Consider the following 21298-nt stretch of genomic DNA (forward strand, 5'->3'; position numbering starts at 1 on the left):
ATTTTTGAAAATATCTTCCCTCTTTTTCAAAATTTCTTTTTAATTAACTAATTATTTTAATTTTTTATTTTAATTTTCGAAAAATTACTAACCTTTTTCAAAAACTATTTTCGAAAATCACTAACTCTTTTTCAAAAATAATTTTCGAAAATTCTCCTTCTCTCTCATCTCCTTCTATTTATTTATTCATCTACTAACACCTCTCTTCATCCCACATCTCTGCTCTCCTTACCCTTATGTTTCTTTCTTTACATTACATTCTTTTCTTCTTCTACTCACACAGGGGAACCTCTATACCTGTGGTAAAAAGGATCCCTATTATTATTTTTCTGTCCCTCTTTTTCATATGAGCAGGAGCAAGGACAAGAACATTCTTGTTGAAGCAGATCCAGAACCTGAAAGGATTCTGAAGAGGAAACTAAGAGAAGCTAAATTACAACAATCCAGCAAGCACCTTTCAGAAATTTTCGAACAAGAAGAGGAGATGGCAGCCGAAAATAATAATAATGTGAGGAGGATGCTTGGTGACTTTACTGCACCTAATTCCAATTTACATGGAAGAAGCATCTCCATTCCTGCTATTGGAGCAAACAATTTTGAGCTTAAACCTCAATTAGTTTCTCTGATGCAGCAGAACTGCAAGTTTCATGGACTTCCATCTGAAGATCCTTTTCAGTTCTTAACTGAATTCTTGCAGATATGTGATACTGTTAAGACTAATGGAGTAGATCCTGAAGTCTACAGGCTCATGCTTTTCCCTTTTGCTGTAAGAGACAGAGCTAGAGTATGGTTGGACTCTCAACCTAAGGATAGCCTGAACTCTTGGGATAAGCTGGTCAAGGCTTTCTTAGCCAAGTTCTTTCCTCCTCAAAAGCTGAGTAAGCTTAGAGTGGAAGTTCAGACCTTCAGACAGAAAGAAGGTGAATCCCTCTATGAAGCTTGGGAGAGATACAAAGGATTGACTAAAAAGTGTCCTTCTGACATGCTTTCAGAATGGACCATCCTGGACATATTCTATGATGGTCTATCTGAATTGGATAAAATGTCATTGGATACTTCTTCAGGTGGATCCATTCACCTAAAGAAAATGCCTGCAGAAGCTCAAGAACTCATTGACATGGTTGCTAATAACCAGTTCATGTACACTTCTGAGAGAAATCCTGTGAGTAATGGGACGCCTATGAAGAAGGGAGTTCTTGAAATTGATACTCTGAATGCCATACTGGCTCAGAATAAAATATTGACTCAGCAAGTCAATATGATTCCTCAGAGTTTGAATGGAATGCAAGCTGCATCCAACAGTACTCAGGAGGTATCTTCTGAAGAAGAAGCTTATGATCCTGAAAACCCTGCAATAGCAGAGGTAAATTATATGGGTGAAACTTATGGAAACACCTATAACCCCTCATGGAGAAATCACCCAAATCTCTCATGGAAGGATCAACAAAAGCCTCAACAAGGCTTTAATAATGGTGGAAGAAATAGGTTTAACAATAGTAAACCTTTTCCATCATCCACTCAGCAACAGACAGAGAACTCTGAACAAAATACCTCTAATTTAGCAAACTTAGTCTCTGATCTATCTAAGGCCACTGTAAGTTTCATGAATGAAACAAGATCCTCCATTAGAAATTTGGAGGCACAAGTGGGCCAGCTGAGTAAAAGGATCACTGAAATCCCTCCTAGTACTCTCCCAAGCAATACAGAAGAAAATCCAAAAGGAGAGTGCAAGGCTATTGACATAGTCAACACGGCCGAACCTGGAGAGGAAGGGAAGGACGTAAATCCCAGTGAGGAAGACCTCCTGGGACGTCCAGTGATCAATAAGGAGTTTCCCTCTGAAGCACCAAAGGAATCTGAGGCTCATTTAGAGACCATAGAGATTCCATTGAACCTCCTAATGCCATTCATGAGCTCTGATGAATATTCCTCTTCTGAAGAGAATGAGGATGTTACTGAAGAGCAAGTTGCCAAGTACCTTGGTGCAATCATGAAGCTGAATGCCAATTTATTTGGTAATGAGACTTGGGGAGATGAACCTCCCCTGTTCACCAATGAACTGAGTGATCTGGATCAACTGACATTACCTCAGAAGAAACAGAATCCTGGAAAGCTCCTAATACCTTGTACCATAGGCACCATGATCTTTGAAAAGGCTCTGTGTGACCTTGGTTCAGGGATAAACCTCATGCCCCTCTCTGTAATAGAGAAACTGGGAATCTTTGGGGTGCAAGCTACTAAAATCTCATTAGAGATGGCAGACAATTCAAGAAAACAGGCTTATGGACAAGTAGAGGACGTGTTAGTAAAGGTTGGAGGCCTTTACATCCCTGCTGATTTCATAGTCCTAGATACTGGGAAGGATGAGGATGAATCCATCATCCTTGGAAGACCCTTCCTAGCCACAGCAAGAGCTGTGATTGATGTTGACAGAGGTGAACTAGTCCTTCAATTGAATGAGGACTCCCTTGTGTTTAAAACTCGAGGTCATCCTTCTGTAAACATGGAGAGGAAGCATAAAAAGCTTCTCTTAAAACAGAGTCAACCAGAACCCCCACAGTCAAACTCTAAGTTTGGTGTTGGGAGGCCACAACCAAACTCTAAGTTTAGTGTTGAACTCCCATATCCAAACTCTAAGTTTGGTGTTGGGAAGTCTCAACAATGCTCTGAACATCTGTGAGGCTCCATGAGAGCCCACTGTCAAGCTATTGACATTAAAGAAGCGCTTGTTGGGAGGCAACCCAATTTTTATTTATCTAATTTTATTGTTCTTTCATGTTTTATTAGGTTCATGATCATGTGGAGTCACAAAATAAATATAAAAATTGAAAACAAAATAAAAAACAGCAGAAGAAAAATCACACCCTGGAGGAGGATCTCATTGGCGTTTAAACGCCAGTAAGAAGCATCTGGCTAGCGTTCAACGCCAGAACAGAGCATGGTTCTGGTGCTGAACGCCCAAAATGGGCAGCATCTGGGCGTTTGAACGCTAGAATTGCACCCTGGAGAAGAGCTGGCGCTGAACGCCCAGAACAAGCATGGTTCTGGTGTTCAACGCCAGAAATGGGCAACAAATGGGCGTTCAACGCCCAGAACAAGCACCAATCTGGCGTGAACGCCCAGAGTTGTGTACAAGGGCATTTTGCATGCCTTATTTGGTGCAAGGTTGTAAATCCTTGAACACCTCAAGATCTGTGGACCCCACAGGATCACCTCAGGATCTGTGGACCCCACAGGATCCCCACTACCTCCACTCACTTCTTCTCACCCCTCTTTCACACAATCCCATAAACACTCTTCCCTAAAACTCTTTACCAATCACCTCAATCTCTCTTCCCTATAACCACTTCACCACTCACATCCATCCACTCTTCCCCATAAACCTACTTCATAAACCCCACCTACCTTCAAAATTCAAAATCAATTTCCCACCCAAAAACCACCCTTATGGCCGAACCTTACCCCCCTCCCTTCCCTATATAAAGCCCTCCATTCTTCTTCATTTTCACACAACACAACCCTCTCTTCCCCTTCTTGGCCGAATACACTCCTCCCCTTCTCCTCTATATTTTCTTCTTCTTCTTCATCTATTCTTTCTTCTCTTGCTCGAGGGCGAGCAATATTCTAAGTTTGGTGTGGTAAAAACATAAGCTTTTTGTTTTTCCATTACCATTGATGGCACCCAAGACCGGAGAATCCTCTAGAAAAGGGAAAGGGAAGACAAAAGCTTCCACCTCCGAGTCATAGGAGATGGAAAGATTCATCTCCAAAGCTCATCAAGACCACTTCTATGATGTTGTGGTCAAGAAGAAGGTGATCCCCGAGGTCCCTTTCAAGCTCAAGAAGAATGAGTATCCGGAGATCCGACATGAAATCCAAAGAAGAGGTTGGGAAGTTCTAACAAACCCCATCCAATAAGTCGGCATCCTAATGGTTCAAGAGTTCTATGCCAATGCATGGATCACTAGGAACCATGATCAAAGTAAGAACCCAAACCCAGAGAATTATATTACAATGGTTCGGGGGAAATACTTAGATTTTAGTTCGGAAAATGTGAGGTTGGCGTTTAACTTGCCTATGATGCAAGGAGATGCACGCCCCTACACTAGAAGGGTCAACTTTAACCAAAGGTTGGACCAAGTCCTCATGGACATATGTGTGGAAGGAGCTCAATGGAAGATTGACTCCAAAGGCAAGCCAGTTCAATTAAGAAGACTGGACCTCAAGCCTGTGGCTAGAGGATGGTTGGAATTCATCCAACGCTCCATCATCCCCACTAGCAACCGATCTGAAGTTACTGTGGATCGGGCCATCATGATTCATAGCATCATGATTGGAGAGGAAGTAGAAGTTCATGAAGTCATCTCCCTTGAATTCTACAAAATAGCCGAAAAGCCCTCTCCTGGGGCAAGGCTAGCTTTTCCTCATCTTATTTGCCATCTATGTTACTCAGCTGGAGCTTTCATAGAAGGAGACATTCCCATTGAGGAAGAGAAGCCCATCACTAAGAAAAGGATGGAGCAAGCAAGAGAGCCCATTCATGGATCTCAAGAGACGCATGAAGCTCATCACCATGAGATCCCGGAGATGCCTCAAATGCATTTTCCTCCACAAAACTATTGGGAGCAAATCAACACCTCCCTAGGAGAATTAAGTTCCAACATGGGACAATTAAGGGTGGAACATCAAGAGCACTCCATCATCCTTCATGAAATAAGAGAAGATAAAAAAGCAATGAGGGAGGAGCAACAAAGACAAGGAAGAGACATAGAAGAGCTCAAGGACATCATTGGTTCCTCAAGAAGGAAACGCCACCATCACTAAGGTGGACTCATTCCTTGTTCTTACATTCTCTGTTTTTCGTTTTCTCTATGTTAAGTGCTTATCCATATTTCTGTCTTCATTACATGATCATTAGTATTTAGTAACTTTGTCTTAAAGTTATGAATGTCCTATGAATCCATCACCTCTCTTAAATGAAAACTGTTTTAATTCAAAAGAACAAGAAGTACATGAGTTTCGAATTTATCCTTGAACTTAGTTTAATTATATTGATGTGGTGACAATGCTTCTTGTTTTCTGAATGAATGCTTGAATAGTGCATATGTCTTTTGAAGTTGTTGTTTAAGAATGTTAAATATGTTGGCTCTTGAAAGAATGATGATAAGGAGACATGTTATTTGATAATCTGAAAAATCATAAAAATGATTCTTGAAGCAAGAAAAAGCAGCAAAGAACAAAGCTTGCAAAAAAAAAATAGCAAAAAAATAGAAAAAAAAAAGAGAAAAAGCAAGCAGAAAAAGCCAAAAGCTCTTAAAACCAAGAGGCAAGAGCAAAAAGCCAATAACCCTTAAAACCAAAAGGCAAGGGTAAATAAAAAGGATCCCAAGGCTTTGAGCATCAGTGGATAGGAGGGCCTAAAGGAATAAAATCCTGGCCTAAGCGGCTAAACCAAGCTGTCCCTAACCATGTGCTTGTGGCGTGAAGGTGTCAAGTGAAAACTTGAGACTGAGCGGTTAAAGTCAAGGTCCAAAGCAAAAGAAGAGTGTGCTTAAGAACCCTGGACACCTCTAATTGGGGACTTTAGCAAAGCTGAGTCACAATCTGAAAAGGTTCACCCAATTATGTGTCTGTGACATTTATGTATCCGGTGGTAATACTGGAAAACAAAGTGCTTAGGGCCACGACCAAGACTCATAAAATAGCTGTGTTCAAGAATAATCATACTGAACTAGGAGAATCAATAACACTATCTGAACTCTGAGTTCCTATAGCTGCCAATCATTCTGAACCTCAATGGATAAAGCGAGATGCCAAAACTATTCAAGAGGCAAAAAGCTACAAGTCCCGCTCATCTGATTGGAGCTATGATTCATTGATAGTTTGGAATTTATAGTATATTCTCTTCTTTTTATCCTATTTGATTTTTGGTTGCTTGGGGACAAGCAACAATTTAAGTTTGGTGTTGTGATGAGCGGATAATTTATACGCTTTTTGGCATTGTTTTTAGTATGTTTTTAGTAGAATCTAGTTACTTTTAGGGATGTTTTCATTAGTTTTTATGTTAAATTCACATTTCTAGACTTTACTATGAGTTTGTGTGTTTTTCTGTGATTTCAGGTATTTTCTGGCTGAAATTGAGGGACTTGAGCAAAAATCAGATTCAGAGGTTGAAGAAGGACTGCTGATGCTGTTGGATTCTGACCTCCCTGCACTCAAAGTGAATTTTCTAGAGCTACATAACTTAAAATGGCGTACTTCCAATTGCGTTGGAAAGTAGACATCCAGGGCTTTCTAGCAATATATAATAGTCCATACTTTGGCCGAGTTTAGATGATGTAAAAGGGCGTTGAATGCCAGTTCTACGCTGCTGTCTGGAGTTAAACGCCAGAAACACGTCACAAGCCAGAGTTGAACGCCAGAAATACGTTACAAACTGGCGTTCAACTCCAAGATTGACCTCTACACGTGTAACACTCAAGCTCAGCCCAAGCACACACCAAGTGGGCCCCGAAAGTGGATTTATGCATCAATTACTTACTTCTATAAACCCTAGTAACTAGTTTAGTATAAATAGGACTTTTTGCTATTGTATTAGACATCTTTGATCAGTTTTATGCTATCTTAGACTTTCATGGGGGCTGGCCATTCGGCCATGCCTGAACCATTATCACTTATGTATTTTCATACGGTAGAGTTTCTGCACTCCATAGATTAAGGTGTGGAGCTCTGCTGTTCCTCAAAGATTAATGCAAAGTACTACCATTCAATTCAACTTATTCCGCTTCTAAGATATTCATTCGCACTTCAACCTGAATGTGATGAACGTGACAATCATCATCATTCCCTATGAATGCGTGCCTGACAACCACTTCCGTTCTACCTTAGATTGAATGAGTATCTCTTGGATCTCTTAATCAGAATCTTCGTGGTATAAGCTAGATTGATGGCGGCATTCATGAGAGTCCGGAAAGTCTAAACATTGTCTGTGGTATTCTGAGTAGGACTCTGGGATTGAATGACTGTGATGAACTTCAAACTCGCGAGTGCTGGGCGTAGTGATAGACGCAAAAGGAGGGTAAATCCTAGTCCAGTATGATCGAGAACCTCAGATGATTAGCCATGCTGTGACAGAGCATTTGGACCATTTTCACAAGAGGATGGGATGCAGCCATTGACAAGGGTGATGCCTCCAGATGATTAGCCATGCAGTGACAGCGCATCGGACCATTTTCCAGAGAGGATAAAAAGTAGCCATTGACAACGGTGATGTTCTTACATAAAGCCAGCCATGGAAAGGAGTAAGATTGATTGGATGAAGACAGTAGGAAAGCAGAGGTTCAGAGGAACGAATGCATCTCTATACGCTTATCTGAAATTCTAACCAATGAATTACATAAGTATTTCTATCCTTATTTTATGTTTACTTATTATTTAATTTCGAAAACTCCATAACCTTTTGATATCTGCCTGACTGAGATTTACAAGGTGACCAAAGCTTGCTTCATACCAACAATCTCCGTGGGATCGACCCTTACTCACGTAAGGTTTATTACTTGGATGACCCAGTGCACTTGCTGGTTAGTTGTATCGAAGTTGTGAATGAAAAAAGATTTATTAAGACGTGTGTACAGAGTTTCTGGCGCCGTTGCCTGAGATCACAATTTCGTGCACCACTGCTCAAGAATACAAGATTGTTGAGTCTCATGGTTGAACTTTATCTTCTGAATTTCTGCTTAGTAGTTTCCATTAATATGTTAGTTGTTGTTAGTTTCTTATGTTTCAGAGTCTTTCTATGAGTCCTTTTGAATTTCTATTTTTAATTTGAGAAAGAAAATGTCTTTTTGATCAAGTCTTCATCATATCAATAAAAGTAATTTGTTTTCATTGAAATCAATGATGAGTTGTTGCAAAAACAAGAGCAAGAGACTAAGACCCAAATGAGATAATTCAAATTAAGAGATATGGAACAAAGTAGGTAATCATGAATAAAAATCTGGAAATGAATAGACAATAATGAACAATTAGACATAGAGGATATAACAGGTAGATGCCAAGGATGACCCTTGAATATCCATAGAACCAAGAAGTAGTAAGCAAAAGACCCAAGGCTCTGAACATCAACTACTAGGATAAAAAGAAAAGAAACAAACAACTTAAAAAGCCAAGATCCTTGTAGATGCTTGTGGTGAAGATGTGTCAAGAAGAGACACCTGAGCAAGTAAATTCTTAGGGGTATTTCAACACCTAGTACCCTAAAACCAACTGGTTTGGAAGTGCTAATTAAAAGCTTAACCTAAAGGGTCGTCTTAAGACAAAATACTTAGAGTTGTGGTCAAACAAGAAAACAAAAGAGGAATGAAAAGAAAAGAAAAACAATAACAAATCTTACTACTTCAAGGTGACAATCAATAGAAAGGGCTCTTAAGGCAAGCACTTAAAAGAGATCCTCAACAGTCTAGGAGTTCATTGTGGTATAATGACAACAAAGTTCATGTATGAATTGATGTTTGGCCTCTATCTCGAATTGAGAATGCCTCTCTATAGGGTCAAGTCTCAATCAATTAAGAACAATTTACATTGGTTTGCTTGGGGACAAGAAAAAATTAAGTTTGGTGTTGTGATGACTTGCATCATCTACCTCTTTCTCTTATCTAAAAGGACTATAGAAATTGTTCATGCCCTGGGTCGAACTGCACGACTTGGGCTGATTAAAGACAAGTCGACCGACTTCTTCAGGTCTGGATTCCCCGACCTCTTCTTAAAGAGGTCGGCCAAATCGCTACAAGGATCCCAAGCAGGCCCAAATAAAGGGACATAGCCCAATCTAAAGGCAACTAAAGCCTAGAAAGATAAGGGCGGTTCCTCTCAAAGATAATATGACTTCACTCAGAAGATAAGATAAGATAACTAATTTATCTTATCCGGAAAGGTCAGCCTACACTACTATAAATACATTAGAGCACCCAGGTATAACTCAAACTCTGATTCTACTAAAAACCTGCTTAAAGCCCATGCTAACTTAAGCATCGGAGTCTCTTGCAGGTACCACCACCCTCCGGTGACCAAGGATCAGCAGCATCTCTATCTCCACCAGTTCCATCAAGTCGGACACGACAGCTCCGGCCACCACAGCAGATCTCATCCGTGATCGACCTTCAGTTTCATGTAACCCTCGGAACATTGGCGGCGTTGCCGGGGAACCTGGAAGTCATCCCATCACCATGGCGGACGACCATGACAATGACCACAACTCTGATTTAAAAAACAGAACGCCGCATAAGAACGCAGACACCACACCCTAAGATACACCTCAAAAAAACAGAGAGAAGCATTCTCCAAATTCAGAAATTTTAGAAGCCCTCCGAGAACAACAAGATCGGCTCAAGCAGCTCGAACAAGAGGCAGAACACAAATGCGAAGCCGAGAGGGACCTCCACAGAGAAACTAGGCGTCGTCGAGAACTAGAAGATAAGCTCGCGAAATTGGAAGCCGACCTTAAGACCAGAACTGGTCGCCCCAACGACGAAGATAGCTCCCACAAAGACCAAGATCCCTTCACCAAAGAGATCATGAAAGCTAAAGTGCCAAAGGATTTTAAAGCCCCCGACGTGACTTCATACAACGGCACCTCGGATCCAAGCCATCATCTCAGTAATTTCAGAAGCAGAATGTATCTCACTGACGCCTCAGACGCTGTTCAATGCAAAGCTTTCCCAGCAACTCTGACAAAAATAGCAATTAAATGGTTCGATAGTTTGCCCCCCAGATCTGCCACAAGTTTTGATGACTTAGCCAAGAAACTTTTTGCTAGATTTTCCATCCAGAAGGACAAAGCCAAACACGCCCCCAGTCTATTAGGGATCAAGTAAGGAGATCGGGAGAGCCTTCGCAACTACATGAAAAGATTCAACAAAGCATGCCTGGACATACAAAGCCTACCAACAGAAGCAGCCATCATGGGTCTCATCAATGGCCTGTGCGAAGGACCCTTCAGTCATTTCATATCAAAGAAACGCCCAACATCTTTAAATGAAGTGCAAAAACGGGCAGAGAAGTATATCAACATGGAGAAAAATTCTCGGTTAGGAGAGATCTCAAAATCTGGATTCTCCTACTCCTCCCGGGATAAAGATAAAGAGTCCAAGAAAAAAGAAGATCAACACGAAGAGAAGCCTAAAATAATACCACAATTACACCCCTCTTCGGGTGTCTATTGTGGATGTTTTCCGAGAGGTATGCCATACCAAGAAGATTCCACCACCTCGTCCAATCAAAAGCAAAAAAGGAGGGAAATTTGGACAGAATACTACGAGTACCACCAAATCTATGGACATCCTACAAACGAGTGCTTCGACTTAAAGAATGTCATAGAAAAATTGGTAAGAGAGGAGCGACTAGATCGATACTTAGCCAACAAAACGGATGAACCCAGAAAAAGAAGAAGGGACGAAGAGGTCGGACAAACTGAACGACCACCCCGGATTTTGGAGAGGCACGTCCACATGATAAATGGAGGATTCACAGGAGGAGGGATCTCCAAATTATCTCGCAAAAGGCACCTTAAAGAAGTATATCTTGTTGGAGGAGAGGAAGGATCACCCGACCTCCCTACTATTACTTTTACCCAAGAAGACTGATAAACCCCAATTTTATGGTTTATCTTGTGCTTATTTTGGGGGATTTTATCACCTTTTCCCGCATTTATTCAATAAAATAGCATGGTTTTGCAATTCTCCCTTGATTTGTGCTTAAATGTGAAAACATGCTTTTTAGGCCCTAAAATTGGTGATTTTAACTCACCTTAATTCCATTCGATGCCTTGATGTGTTTGTTGAGTAATTTCAGGTTCATAAGGCAAGTATTGGATGGAAGAAGTGAGGAGAAAAGCATGCAAAGTGGGAGAGCTCATGAAGAAATGAAGGAACCGTAAAGTTGTCAAGCCTGACCTCTTCGCACTCAATCGATCATAACTTGAGCTATAGAGGTCTAAATTAGGCAGTTTCAATTGCGTTGGAAAGATAACATCCGGGGCTTCAAAATGATATAAAATTTGCCATAGTTGCTTCGTGTTTAGGGACGCACATGTGCACTGTATGTGTGCGCACCGATGGAGCACGTGATTCACTAAAGTGAATCGTGGCCAGTGATTTGTAGAGCATTTTGGGTCCAATCCAACTCATTTCTTATGCTATTTCATGCAGAATTCAAGCTTGGGCAAAGGGAGAGCAATTGTTTGAAGTGTTAGCATCATGTAGAGTAGTTTCTAGAGAGAGAAGCTCCCTCTTCTCTCTAGAATTAGGCTAGGTTAGGTTAATCTCTTCTAGATCTAGGCTCAATCTCATGTTTTCATCTTATTTCCTTTATGAATTCTTGTTTCTACTCTTTTATTCTCATGGTTTGTAGTGTTAATTTCCCTCTTTGCTATCTTTTGTGATGATGAACTCATGTTGGATTTGGTTTACATTTAATGCAATTTGATGTTGATGTTTCTTTCATTGATGAATTAAGTTGTTGATTTACTCTCCTTGAAATTGATAGTTGTTAGATTTTATTATTCTTGCATATTTACCATGCTTTCCTTTATTACCCACCAAGTGTTTGACAAAATGCTTGGTTGGGCTTTAGAGTAGACTTTGAGCATTCTTGGCTTGGAAATTGTAATTAGGTAATCTTGAGTCATGAAAACCCAACCTATGTTGGTGATCTAGAATTGTTAGTTAATATCATTTTCATTGACTCTAATCTCTTGCTAATCCAATTAGTGATTTGATTAGAACATTTGGATTGAGATTAGCTAGTCTTGTTAGACTTTCTCTCATGGAAGATAACCTATATATTCTTCCATCATTGGGGATGACGTAATAAGATAAATTCTTGTTAATTATTGTTATTAGTGACTAGGATTGAAGGCCTATGATCTCAATTCTTGCCATGAATGTCTCTCTTTATTAATTGCTTTTCTTTATTTTGCTTTCTTTAATTGCTTGCTTGATTTACTTTTCTTGCCATTTATTTTCCACCCCTTATAAATCAAACCCCCTTGTTCCTTCATAGCCAATAAGCATACACTTCACTGCAATTCCTCGTCAGACGACCCGGAGTCTAAATACTTCGGTTAATTCTTATTTGGAGTTTGTTCTTTGTGACAACCAAAATTTTTGATGTGAGAATTGTTTGTTGGTTTGGAGCTATGCTTACAACGATGTAATTCTTTTCTATAAGAAGAAAATCTAGACCAATACGACAAAATCTCATCATCAAAATGGCGCAGTTGCCGGAGAGTTACAATGGTGCTATGTTATTGGTTATTGTATATATTGTGAATAGCTTGATTTTTGGTTTGTTTGTTGGCTTTTGCTTGTTGTAGGACTTTGTTTTCTTTGTTTCTTGTTAGTCTTGTTTTTGTCTTCTCTTATCACCATGAATTCTCATCACTTTGGCTATAAGTGTGGTTCAAACTATGTTGTAGGAAATGGAAGCTTCCATGAGGATGTGCATCAAGGATTTGGAAATCAAAGATGGGAGGAGCCCCAAGCTTATGGACAACCTTCTTGGCAACAACCTCCTCCGAACTCTTATGGGTATAATCCTAATCCTAATGCATACCAATCCAATGTGTGTGATAACCCTTATTGTGGTTGTCAACCACAACCACCACATGCATATGAACCCCCTCCTCAACATAGCCCTCCACCACACTCACAAGACTTCTACCACCATCCACCTCCATATGATTCCAATCTGTACCCACCATACCAACCACCATATCAACCATACCTAGAGCCACCACCATTCCAACACCAATACTCCCAAGAACCACAAAGTCCACACATACCACCTCAAGAATTTTTCCAATATGAACCACCTACCAATTAAAATAACCTTCCCTCAAAAAATGAACCATCTCTTCCACCATCACCTCCCGATGAAGCCTACATGCTAGAATTGAGAGATCTTAAATCTCATATCTTAAGGCGACACGAGGAGAATGAAAAGAAGTTTGAGGAGTTAAGAGCGAAAATGGCTATCATGGTAGAAGCCATTGGCAACATAGTTTCATCCCGCCTAAGCCTATGCGATCAAGGCACTCCCATTGTTGAATGTGGAGAAGCAACCAAGGAACTTAGTGAGGGAGTGAACTTGAAGCTCCAAGGTGAAGAAGAGGAGTTAAAGCAAGAAATGCAATAAGAGGAGGAGGTAGAGATTATTGAACAAGAAGAAGTAGTGGTTGGAACCTTAGGATATGTTGAGTACATAGAGGAAGCAAAAATTGAAGAGCCTTCTTCCATGGAGTTCGAAGTTGATGTTGAGGAGGAGAGTGCACAACCTCCAAAGCATAATGTGATTGAAGAATTGGAAGAAGTGTCCCAAGTAATAGGCCCTCCTATTTATGATGATTCCATGCCAACATATGATCCTTTTGAGCTTGAAGAATCCTTCCCCACTATGCTCGGAATTGATGATGAGGTAGATTTCACTCAACCTCCTATGTATGATTTGAGTGATGGGAAAGAGCTAGAGGACATTGGTGAAGAAGAATGTGAACTTGAGGAAGCTTGGCAAGAGGTAGAGCATGAAGTATCTTGCCAAGTGGTGGAAGCCTTCCAAAAAGGATGGACGAGAGTGGAGCGTGTTTTGTCAAGACCGTTTGGAACTCCTCCACTTAGGTTATCATCTAATCCTTCATTTGAGTGGGTAAAACTTCTAACTCTTAGCTTTATTATCCCACTTGAATTTGGTCTGCTTGAGACGGATGGCCAACTAAGGGCGCTTTGTGGAATTAAGCGTAAGAGGAGGATGTTTAGTGGTTGGCGTTGTAAGTCTAGGCTCATTGTGGTTGGAAGCTCAAAATTGAGGAGCATGGATTGGTGTAGTGCTTAATTGAATGGGTCTAGGAGGATAGTTTGGTGCTTCCATGAGAATTCATCTCTCTTGCCACCTGGAGGAAATCACCATGATCAACTCAATGACAGGTGTGAAAATATAGTGTGGGATCCCGGATCGCACAAGGAAAATCAACTTTTGGAGCCTATGGTTTATGAAGAACTCCAACAAAGCTTGGCATTATTAACTTTGAATGATGAAGCACAATGGAAGTCCAAGCATTGGTGGATGTTCAAGGATAGATTCAAGCACAAGCCACCTTGATGAAGAGCTCCCCATAAGTCCAACTTAAGGACAATAAACAAAAGTGCTAGGTGGGAGACACCCCACCATGGTAACATCTTTTCATTTTCTCTTTTGTAAATATTGGTAAAATAGGTTTAATTCCTTGTTTTGATTGCTTAGTTGAGTTTATTTGGGAATCTAGTAGGTTAAATAAGGTTTTATGATGTTTTGGTAGCTGTTTGTAGGTTTGGAATGCTTGGTTTGGTGCAAAAACATAGAAAAATTTTGAAAAACAGAGCACCATCTACGCGTACGCGTGCCTAAGTATTTTCGGCCATCCACGCGCACGAGTCATGCACGCGTACGCATGGATTGAATTTTTCCACTTCCCAGCCATTTTCCTGAGAGTTGTGCCTGCACTGTACGCGTTTTGTGCCTCTCGTGCAAGGCTACTCATGCGTACGCGCACTGCACGCGTACGCGTCATTTGCAAAATAACCCACCGACACGCACGCGTGCCTGACGTGTACGCGTCGCTTCCATTTTACCGTTCCACGCTTACGCGCACATGATGCGCACGCGTGGATTGCCCTGTTTCACTCACCTTCTTTTCTTCTCTTCTTTCCATTCCTTTCCTTCTTCTCTTCTCTTTCCACCCTTCAAACATCATCCAACACTACCAAACACCATGTAACACCATTTCTTTTAGTTAGTTAGTTAGTTTAATCTTTGTTTTCCATTATAAGTGTTGGATTACTAATCTTGTTTACTATTTACTACTGCTTATTACTAATAGGATGTTAGTTTAACATCATTGACGTTAATCGTCATTGTTGGATTCTTTGTTGAGGTTATATTTGGTTACTTGGTTCGGAACTTTTCATGTTTAATGCTTTTGAATACCAAGTACATGTTACATTGCCTTCATGCATCTTAACTCTTTGAATTGCATGTTTTGGCCACCATGCATTCATCATCTATTGTTAGGCAATTGTACATTTTCAATGCATTTTTTTTCTTTTTAGGTGATGCTTGTTTATGATTGACCCTTTGTTCATATCACCTATTTCATGCATTGAGAGTGTGGGTGTGAAATTGGATCGAAAGCTTACCTAGTGACATATTTTTGAGCTTTTCAAGCTTTGTGGACTATGCTTGCTATGTGATTGATCTTAACTCTTATATTTCTTTTTCTAAGTTCCATAGCATCCATGTGTTTCACCTCTGTGTCACTTAGGTATTGCAACAACTTCAATAGGTGTCATTGATTGTGGTGTAAGTTTCATATACCATTATGTTCAATAAGTTTACTTACACATCAATCAATGCCCATTCATTATCCAATTTCAAAATCGCTTGATTTTTGCTTGAATGCTTTTATGCTTCTTTACTACTTGTTCGGTTGCCTTAACCTACAAGTCTTTCAAAGTATCTCAAGCACACTAGAATGAGCGAAGTGTATGCCTTCTTTAGTATAATTTTGACATAACTTTTTGTACTAATGTGTGCGTTCTAAACCGCGCGCAATTTTAGAACCCACAGACTTATTTTTCATCAATGTCACAATAATTCACTCACTCCATTCTAGTGGTTCTTACCTCATCCCAACAATTCACGCTTCCTTGCTTTTGTATTTTCTCATCTTACGATATTTATATTGTTTTTCATGATCGATGCACCATAAGCAAAAATGGAAGTGAAAGGAAGAACACGCAGCACCGGTTGACCTACCAGATGAAGGTGGCAACTCGGAGAGTCGTCGTACCCCCTTGTTCATCTTTAGATGCACCGAGGACGGTGCAAACTTTTAAGTGTGGGGAGGTCGTCCGACCACTCGGCATTTTTGGGTGACAAGTTTCTAATCCCAACACTTTTGCATTTCATTTTTAGGTCTTTTAGGATTTTTGGTTGCATTGCATATGTATATATTAAGCTTAGTCAAAATCATGATATTTTCCAAGGATTTTATCTATAGAGCACCCAATTGATGGAAAAATGCATTTTTTTAGAATTTGCTTGAATTATACAATTGTGGATCATGTTTTTGAGCTAAGAACACAAGCATGTGAGATTTGAGCCTAATTGTGTGGCTACATCATATAGCCACTTATTTTCATTCTTATGTGCATTATCCTCTTTCTATGATTGTAATTTTTGATTTGTTTAATTCTATATGTCCATTATTCTATGTATACATGCAATTACATGATTGAGGCCATTGTTCAAATAGCTCACTTACCCAAATAGCCTACCTTTTTATCTTCCATTGTTAGCCAATTTGAGCCTATGCTTAACCCATTTGTTCTTAATTGTAGCACATTACAAGCCTAAGTGAAAAACAATCAATATCCCTTAATTTGGATCTTTGATTAGCTTAGGCTAGTGAGAATGTTTATCATTTGATTTTGGGAGAGTTGGGAATATTGGGTAGAGATAAAAGTGTGTTTTTGTATTTGTGTTGAGAATCTTGGGAATTGGGTACATACTCATGTATTAATCATGTGTAAACCATATACATTGATGTTCTTGTATATATTTTAGTTTGAAAAGAAAAAAAATTTAATGGAAAAAAAATATAATAATAATAAAATAAATAAATATAATAGAAATAGAAAAAGAAAGAAAAAGAATTGTAATAAAAAAGGGACAAAAAATTCCCCAAAGTCAAGGTTCAATAAAAATCAATGCATATGTGTGGTGATCGAAAGAGAATGCATGAGTGTGTGAAAAAGTGAAGAATGGGTAGTTAAGTTTGTTTAGAATTGTATAGGTTGTCATAGGTTAGGTGGGAAGTTTAAGTTAATCAAAGATTCGAATTTCAAGCTCACTTGACCATATGCATCCTACCTTGACCCTAACCCCATTACAACCTATGGGAAGTCCTCATGATATTTGTATGCATGCATGAAATAATTGTTGATTGTTAGATGAAAAACAAATCTTAGAAAACATGATTAGGGGAGAATTGAGTGAATCAAGCCCATACACTTGAGTGACTAGAGCGGATACACATCCGGTGAGGGTTTGATTGCTCAATTACATGTTTCCACCCATGATCATCTCTTTTCTTGCAAGTTTGTAAAATATTTTTAATAATTCAATTCAATTGTGGGTTTGATTTGATTGCTATGGCTTTAGCCCTTATACTTATATATGTATTCTTGGAAGTTGACTTGTTTTGACCAGGTAGATGCATTCATGTAGATAGATTGCATTTAGATAGATAGTTGCATGTAGTTAATTTGCATTGAATAAATGTTGATACCCCTTTGCTTCTTTCTTGATTTTAGCATGAGGACATGCTTAGTTTAAGTGTGGGAAGATTTGATAAACCCCAATTTTGTGGTTTATCTTGTGCTTATTTTGGGGGATTTTATCACCTTTTCCCGCATTTATTCAATGAAATAGCATGGGTTTGCAATTCTCCCTTGATTTGTGCTTAAATGTGAAAACATGCTTTTTAGGCCCTAAAATTGGTGATTTTAACTCACCTTAATTCCATTCGATGCCTTGATGTATTTGTTGAGTAATTCCAGGTTCATAAGGCAAGTATTGGATGGAAGAAGTGAGGAGAAAAGCATGCAAAGTGGGAGAACTCATGAAGAAATGAAGGAACCGTAAAGTTGTTAAGCCTGACCTCTTCGCACTCAATCGGTCATAACTTGAGCTACAAATGTCCAAATCAGACGGTTCTAGTTGCGCTGGAAAGCTAACATCCGGGGCTTCAAAATGATATAAAATTTATCATAGTTGCTTCACGTTTATGGACGTGCACATGCACTGTACGTGTGCGCACCGATGGAGCACGTGATTCACTAAAGTAAAATCGTGGCCAGCGAATTGTAGAGCATTTTGGGCCCAATCCAACTTATTTCTAATGCTATTTCATGTAGAATTCAAGCTTGGACAAAGGGGGTACAATTGTTTGAAGTGTTAGCATCATGTAGAGTAGTTTCTAGATAGAGAAGCTCCATCTTCTCTCTAGAATTAGGCTAGGTTAGGTTAATATCTTCTAGATCTAGGCTCAATCTCATGATTTCATTTTATTTCCTTTATGAATTATTTCTTCTACTCTTTTATTCTCATGGTTTGTAGTGTTAATTTCCCTTTTTGCTCTTTTTTGTGATGATGAACTCATGTTGGATTTGGTTTACATTTAATGCAATTTGATGTTGATGTTTCTTTCATTGATGAATTAAGTTGTTGATTTACTCTCCTTGCAATTAGTAGTTGTTAGATTTTATTATTCTTGTATATTTACCATGTTTTCCTTTATTACCCACCAAGTGTTTGACAAAATTCTTGGTTGGGCTTTAGAGTAGACTTTGAGCATTCTTAGCTTGGAAAGAGTAATTAGGTAATCTTGAGTCATGAAAACCCAACCTATGTTGGTGATCTAGAATTGTTAGTTAATATCATTTCCATTGACTCTAATCTCTTGCTAATCCAATTAGTGAGTTGATTAAGATATTTAGATTGAGATTAGCTAGTCTTGTTAGACTTTCTCTCATGGAAGATAACCTATATCTTCTTCCATCATTGGGAATGACGTAATAAGATAAATTCTTGTTAATTATTGTTATTAGTGACTAGGATGGAAGGCCTATGATATCAATTCTTGCCATGAATGTCTCTCTTTATTAATTGCTTTTTTTATTTTGCTTTCTTTAATTGCTTGCTTGATTTACTTTTCTTGCCATTTTTTTTCCGCCCTTTATAAATTAAACCCCCTTGTTCCGTCATAGCCAATAAGCATACACTTCATTGCAATTCCTCGTGAGACGACCCGGAGTCTAAATACTTCGGTTAATTCTTATTTGGGGTTTGTTCTTTGTGACAACCAAAATTTTTGATGTGAGAATTGTTTGTTGGCTTGGAGCTATGCTTACAACGAAGTAATTCTTTTCTATAAGAAGAAAATCTAGACCGATACGACAAAATTTCATCCTCAAAGATGCGGCAGGCGTCATCCCGGGATATAATGATCCCATGGTCATTACTATCATATTGGCCAATGCCAACCTCCACCACACACTGGTAGACCAAGGGAGCTCGGCAGATATCTTGTTTAAATCCGCCTTCGACAAACTCGGACTAGGAGACACTCCAATCCAACCTTTTAGATATATTTCTCTACACACAATCTTTGGAAAGGGAGCCCAGTCAAGGACACTCAACATAGACTACATCGTAGTCGACGTAAGCTCAGCCTACAATGCCTTGATAGGTCAGACAATACTGAATCAGCTCACCGCGGTAGTTTCGACTCCACATCTATGCATGAAATGCCCAACTTCAGAAGGGATCGCCACGGTGAAAGGAGACCAGAAAACCATGCGAATGATGAGAGGAATTTTGTGTGGTTTAGAATTCACCAAGGAAGTCTCGTTGCAATATAGTTTCTAAACCAAACAATAATCTTTTCATACAAAAATTTTGTTTGTCACTAAAACAAACCCCTAAAATTATAAACCGAAGTATTTAAATCTCGGGTCGTTCTCCCTAGGAATTGCAATAATGTCCTTGTTATTGGTTATGAAATATCTTTGGGGGGTTTTTGAGATAGGAGACAAGAAATGTAAAATGCAATGAAAATAAACTAACAACTATGAAAAGCTCTTGGCAAGGTTATGAGAATTGGAAGTCCTATCCTCATTATCCTTCCTTAATTGTGATGAGAATTGTCCATTACTATCACTTAGTTAACCTCTAACCATGGAGAAAATTCAAGTGGATGAATCAACTTGATTCCACAAGTCCTAGCCAACTCCCAAGGGAAAGACTAGCTTTAGTGATATCCAAATCAATTATCAACTTCTAATTATCAATCAACAAAGGAATTAGATAACTCAAGCGTCACTAATTACTCTACCTAGGCCAAGAGGAATAAAATCTATACTAAAATCCAACCTAGCATTTCATCAAACACTTGGAAGGCACAAAGAAAAATCATAGTAAATTGATAACAAGAGTAGAATCTAACAATAATTGAATGTAAGAAATCAACAACAACAATCAAAAGGAACACAATTATGATGAATTACCTCAAATGGAATTGGCAGAAAGTAGAAGAGACAAGAGTAGATCTACAACAAAGTATAAGAATAACATAAAGGAAATTACAACAAAAGAATAGAAGAATGATGATTGCAACAACAAGGAATTGAGAGGAAGAAGTAGAAGAAAGCATGAATAAAAACCTAGATCTAAGAACTAAACCTAATCCTAATCCTAATTCTAGAGAGAAGTTAGAACTTATCTCTCTAGAAAACTAACTAATTGATGACTTGCATCATCTACCCTTCTTTCTTGCATAAAGAAGACCATAAAAGAGCATAATCTCATTTGATCAGTACAATTCATGCATTATTTGATGAATATTATGGTACACTACTTTGAGATGAGTTGTGCTGAATTTCAGGTGAGAACAGCATCAAAAAATTGGGTAGAAGACAAACAAGAAGCTGGGCGTGTGAAACTGGCGTGCCACTTGAAGCAAACGCCACAAAAATGCACTGGCGTGGCACGCCAGTACTAAAGTCCAAAAAAGAAGTCCAAGCATGCATGTGGGCATGGCACGCCAGAGACTGGGCGTGGCATGCTAATACAAAATTCCAGAGAGCTACAATGGAGGACACAAAAGGGGCGTGGCACGCCTGGCCCATCAATTACTATGGGCGTGCCACTTGAGCAAAAGGGCGTGGCACGCCAACTCACCATTCCAAGAAGAACCTTGACTATGGCGTGCCACTTGGTGCCGAAGGCGTGGCACGCCAGCCCCAAGAAGTCACTTGGGCGTGCCACTTGAGAACCCAGGCGTGGCACGCCAAGCTTGAAGAGTTCACAAATCCATGAGCGTGCCACTTGAGCAGCATGGCGTAGCACGCTGGTACAACAATCCAGAGAAGGGGCTAAAGGCAATTGAAGACTGGGCGTGCCACTTGAGTAACCAGGCGTGGCACGCCAATGCACAAAGGACCAAAAGCAAATACTGGGCGTGCCACTTGGTATCGAAGGCGTGGCACGCTAACCTTAGCATTTCGCTATGGCATGCCACTTGAAGACTGAGGTGTGGCACACCAACTACTGGAACCAAGACAAGATCATGGGCGTGGCACGCCAGCATTTAGACGTGGCACGCTAGTATAAGTTTCTAGAGAGGATGAAGGAGGCCAATTACATGGGG

At 39.6% G+C, this 21298-nt stretch overlaps 1 non-coding gene across 1 annotated transcript; it reads right to left on the bottom strand.

Moving 5' to 3' along the window:
* Positions 1–880: 880 nt before the first annotated feature.
* Positions 881–988, bottom strand: LOC112787569 (small nucleolar RNA R71). The gene has a single exon (XR_003194975.1). It is a non-coding gene; the product is annotated as a small nucleolar RNA R71 (small nucleolar RNA).
* Positions 989–21298: the final 20310 nt, after the last annotated feature.

This window comes from Arachis hypogaea, chromosome 20, assembly GCF_003086295.3.
Source record: "Arachis hypogaea cultivar Tifrunner chromosome 20, arahy.Tifrunner.gnm2.J5K5, whole genome shotgun sequence".
In the NCBI taxonomy this organism is placed as follows: domain Eukaryota; kingdom Viridiplantae; phylum Streptophyta; class Magnoliopsida; order Fabales; family Fabaceae; genus Arachis; species Arachis hypogaea.